Raw genomic sequence first — 5,704 nt, forward strand, 5'->3', positions numbered from 1 at the left:
GATAGAACCCCACCCAATCTGGCCCTCAGGCTGTAGTTTGCCCATCACTGGGCTAGGCAACTGAGATTAAGTGACTTGCCCAGGGTCACACAGCTAGGGTGTGTCTGAGGTCAGATTTGAACCCAGGACCTCTCATCTCTGGGCCTGACTCTCAATCCATTGAGCCCCCCAGAACCCCCCCCATATATTCTTTAGACATCTTAAACTTAACATGCTGAATTCATCATTCCTTCAAATCCTCCTAACTTCCTGACATCCCTATTGCTGTAAAGAACATGATAGTCTTTCCTCTCTTTAAGCACCCCTATTGAATCTGTAAATTCTGTCTTCTTAAAATCTCTCACATACACTCCCTTTTGTCCTCTGACCATATGACCACCCTGATGCAGGCCTTCATCACTTTATAGCTGGACTATGGCAGTAGCCTACTGAGTGCTCTCCTTGCCTGCTTGTTCTTCTCACCCCACTCCATCTTCAATTCAGCCATCAAAGCCATCTTCCTAAAGGGCAGCCTTGACCATATTACCTTTGCTCTCTGGTGACTTCCTGTCATCCGGGAGACCCAATGTAAAATCCTGTTTGGCATCTAGAGTCCATCATTTAATCCCTTCCTACTTTTCTAGCATTTTTCCATACAATATCATTGTTTAGTCATTTTCAATCATATCTGACTCTCCATGACCCCATTTGGGGTTTTCTTTGCAATGACACTGAAGGGGTCCACCATTTCCTTCTCCAGTTCATTTTACAGATAAGGAAACTGAGGCACTCAAAGGTGAAGTGACTTGCCCAGGGTCTGTTTGTGTCTGAGGCTGGATTTGAACTCATAAAGGTGAGTCTTCCTGATTTCAAGCCCAGTACTCTTATCTAATATACCACCCAGCTGCCCAGTTTAATCCCTTCATTTTGCAGATGAGGAAATCAGGGCAGTGAAGGGAATTGCAACAAATCCCACAGGTAGTAAAGGAATGAGCCAAGATTCAAACTCCAGTGTTTTGTTTTGTTTTTTTAAACTCTTACTTTCTGTCTTAGTATCAGTTCTAAGATACAAGAGTGGTTAGGGCTAGATAATTGAGGTTAAGTGACTTTTCCAGGGTCACACAGCTAGGAAGTTTCTGATGACAGATTTAAATCCAGGTCCTCCTGACTTAAGACTTGGTACTCTATCCACTGTCCTATCTAGGTGCCCTGAACCCAGGTATTATGATGATATATCCCATGCTTTTCCCTCTATACTACCCCATGATAAGGTTATTTCAAACTGAAGGTCCAAGGACTGAGGGAGATTTTCTGTAAAACAGGTTAGTTTTTAAGTGATCCATACTTAGTTTCTTGAGTTGTTGTCAAGTGCTTTGAAATCCTTAAAGTGTTATGTAAATACCATTTATCATGATTGTGCAAAATATTATTTTGAAATGATTTCCAGGGGACCCAGATATTTTTCACCTCTATTGTGCCTGACTCCCTTGCCTTTCCCCTGCCATTGGCTTTCCTTTCCAACATTCTGGGACTAGAGGATAAAAATCAGAGCATTTTAAGTTGCTGATAATTGCCCTAAGAGGCTTGGGATGAAAGGGAGAATTTTAATTACAACTTTCTAGGCTCTTCTTCTTTGTCTCCCCAGACTGAGGTTTGCCCATTTTGTTATATCATATGGTTAAAGCCCAATTTGAAAGTCCATTTAAATCATAAAAGCCGAGCTGTACAAAGCCTCTTATTAAAATGAGGCTTCAAATTAGAGAGTCAAACAGATGGTTTGGGCATTTCGGCATCATTTCCAGAAGTGCCAATGACGAGAGGCAGCATGGTGTCATGGGAGGCAACACAGATTTAGCATCATAGGACCTGGTTCTAAATCTTGACCTGGAGTTAGTTAGCTGTGTGACCTCAAGCAAGCCCCCTGCCCTCTCTGAGCCTCAGTTTACTCATCTATAAAATGAATGGTGCAAAATAGATGATCTCTATGGGACCTCTGGATGGTACAGTGGTTAGAATACCAGACCTGGAGTGAGCAAAGAAGACTCAATTTCTAGAGTCCAAAACTGGTTTCAGACACTTTCTAGCTATATGATGCTGGGTAAGTCACTTAACCCTGTTTGCTTTGGTTCTCTATCTGGAAAATGAGCTGGAGAAGGAAATGGAAAGGAAAAAAGGAAGAAAAAAAGGAAAATCCACTCTGATATCTTTTACCAAGAAAACTCCAAATGGAGTCACAGAGAGTTGGACCAACTTAACAACACAAGATGTCTCCCCATTCAAATCCTAGAATTTTCTTTTCAGGAAAAAATAAAATTAAATATATTCCACTGGCAGAGATCATCTCAGAACCTAATGACAGGCCCTACCCCATTCTCAGACACTTTCTCTGATTCTACTCTATGACACCCACCCAAGAGAAGGAGCCTCAGCAACAGAAGAGGGGGGCCAATGTCAGAGCCTCTTACAGCAGAGATATTTTGGTGATGGTTTAAAAAACCCCAAAGTAAAAGGCAGAGACCTCATATTAAACTTAAGTCATGATGCCCTCTCTTTTGTGGGCAGCCGGGCCACTAAATATAGGGCTGTGCACTTGAATAACTTAAATTCAGAAGCTGCAGATAGGTTTAAATTCTTTGCCCATTAGCAAGACTTGATCAGGACCCTGACCTTTTCAGCTCACCCTCTCTAGTGAGTCTTCTTGTGTACCTTGAAAATGCCTCTTCTTTGGGAGCCCCAACCCTGCCCCCATAAGTGACATTTAGCTAGATTTTGTTTTTATTTTAAACTCTTAACTTCTGTGTATTGTCTCATAGTTGGAAGAATGGTAAGGGTGGGAAATGGGAGTCAAGTGACTTGCCCAGGGTCACACAGCTGGGAAGTGTCTGAGGTCAGATTAGAACCCAGGAACCTCCCGTCTCTAGGCCTGGCTCTCAATCCACTGAGCTACCCAGCTGCCCCCTTAGCTAGGTTTTACAAGGATGTTTGCCAAGGGCTTCACACACATCGTCTCATTGTGGCACATAATGGCACAGTCCATGGATAGGTTGGTGGTTTATTTTTATTGTTGTCTTTCTCTTTCTTTTCTGTTGATGTGGAATCTAGAGACCCCAAACTTGTGGCCTAGTGAGAGCTGATGAACCCCAAGTTTTTTTTTTAACCCTTGTACTTTGGTGTATTGTCTCATAGGTGGAAGATTGGTAAGGGTGGGCAATGGGGGTCAAGTGACTTGCCCAGGGTCACACAGCTGGGAAGTGGCTGAGGCCGGGTTTGAACCTAGGACCTCCTGTCTCTAGGCCTGACTCTCACTCCACTGAGCTACCAAGCTGCCCCCTGAACCCCAAGTTTTAGGAATAGCTTGTAAGTTGGAGACCCCCAAAGCTTGTGCTTGTTCCCTGTTCCCTGTTCCTGTGAGAATCCACTCAGAAGGGAATCTCAGGCTAGCAGTTGCAGACTGGATAATGGACCTTTTAGCACAGCAGGCAACGCATCAGTCTCTTAAGCTGAAGATCCTGAGTTCGATTCCTGAAAGGGGGATGGGGTATAGTGGGAGAAGCTTCTAAGGCAAAACAATCACTTTGCTTCTACCCTAGGGTCCATTATTCAGTCTACAACTGCTAGCCTGGGTGTATTCTCATGGGAACAGGAAACAGGGAACAAGCACAAGCTTTGGGGGTCTCCAACTTACAAGCTATTCCTAAAACTTGGGGATCATCAGCTCTCCCTAGGCCACAAGTTTGGGGTCTCTAGATTCCACGTCGACATTTCCTTTTTGTTACGAGGGATGGTTGGGAAACAGAATCTGTATTCAGAAATGATGGTGATTTCAAAACAAAAAGTAATAATAGCTTTTAATAATCTTCTTCTAGGCATCTCACAGTTGCCCTGTGGAAATGATTCTACAGATAAATATCCCCCTTTCGACAAGTGAGGAAACTGAGGCTCAGAGAGATAAAATCAGGAGGCTGTCAGAGACCACAGGAATTCCTGCCTCTATAGACTGCTACCCAACTGTGTCAGCCCTTCTCTCCATAATCCAGGCTAAAAGAAACCAGGCTATTACATCAGAAAACAAATAAAACAAAGCAGTTCAATTCAATCTAATTTGACAAGATTTTAATGAGCCCCTACAATGCTAGGTGGTAGCAAAGACTAATCCCAAATAGTCCTTGCCCTCGGGGAAGTTACATCCTATTGTGGAAAAAAATGGGTACACAAATAATTTGTATAAGATCATTTGAAAAGGCTGAGTAGACTTAAAGAACCTAAAAGTGAGTTGTGCTATTCCTAGTAGGAGGCAGTGTGTTAGATGGATGGATAGATAGAACGTTAATTTATTACTTTTTTTAACCCTTATCTTCTGTCTTATTATTATTTTTTAATAACCCTCACCTTCTGTCTTGGAGTCAATACTGTGTATTGGCTCCAAGGCAGAAGAGTGGTAAGGGTGGGCCATGGGGGTCAAGTGACTTGCCCAGGGTCACACAGCTGGGAAGTGGCTGAGGCCGGGTTTGAACCTAGGACCTCCCGTCTCTAGGCCTGGCTCTCAATCCACTGAGCTACTCAGCTGCCCCATCTTCTGTCTTAGAATCATCAATGCTGAGTATAAGTTACGAAGCAGAAAAGTGATAAAGTTACAAAGCAGAAGAGTGGTAAACATTTGGAGTAAAGTGACTTTCCCAGGGTCACACAGCTAGGAAGTGTCTGGGGGCACATTTGAACACAGGTCTTCCTGTCTCCAGGCCTGGCTGTCTATCCATTGAGTCACTGAGCTGCCCTGATAGAACGTTTTATAACCGCTGTGTGCCCGGGGCTGTGCTAAGAGTTACACTGTATTTGCTCTGAAAAAGTTTTCATTCTAAGGGGCTGGGAAGGCAACAGAGAAAGGAGAGCTGGGAGAGGGATAATAGGGGAGGGTGGCTTGGGGTCACCTAGATAAAACAAAAGGTTCAGTGCAAAAAGCATTTACTTTAGGATTTGAGGCTCTTGATTCTTGTCTATTGGACCTGAGGCAAAATCAATTGAGCTTCTTAGGCCTCGGTTTCCTGATCTGTAAAATAGGGAATGGGGGCAGCTGGGTAGCTCAGTGGATTGAGAGCTAGACCTAGAGACGGGAGGTCCTGGGTTCAAATCCGGCCTCAGACACTTCCTAGCTGTGTGACCTTGGGCAAGTCACTTAACCCCCATTGCCCAGCCCTTACTGCTCTTCTGCCTTAGAACCAATACACAGTATTGACTCCAAGATGGAAGGTGAGGGTTTAAAAATTAAATTAAATTAAATTAAATTAAATTAAATTAAAATAGGAGATGGCTATTAGGACCCTCTTGATCTGTAAATGCAAGAATGTCAGGCATGGGGAGGGAGGGAGTGTTTCTCTTTGGTCTGTGTAATTCCACTGCTTGGCACTTAGCTTGGCAAAGAATGGGCCTCTAGTAAATGTGGGTTAAATAGAATTGAATCGAATTGACCCTCCTGGTCACCTCGCCAGTGGCCAGCTCGGGCTCTCTCTGCGGCTTTGGGCAGACTGGGCACTCTCGGGCACGTGGGCACGGTGCCCACCAGGACCTTGCCGTTCACTCATCACTCCCATTCATGGCAAGATTTGCGTTGGGTCAGCACTTCCCTCCCTCAGACAAAGGGCTTTTAGTGTTCCTTTCAGGATGCTGATTGTGGTTGGGGCTAAGTGCTCGGAGATCCCTGGGGGGGGGGGGGTTGATGAGATGAACA

Source organism: Gracilinanus agilis, chromosome 2 (assembly GCF_016433145.1).
Source record: "Gracilinanus agilis isolate LMUSP501 chromosome 2, AgileGrace, whole genome shotgun sequence".
Taxonomy (NCBI): Eukaryota; Metazoa; Chordata; class Mammalia; order Didelphimorphia; family Didelphidae; genus Gracilinanus; species Gracilinanus agilis.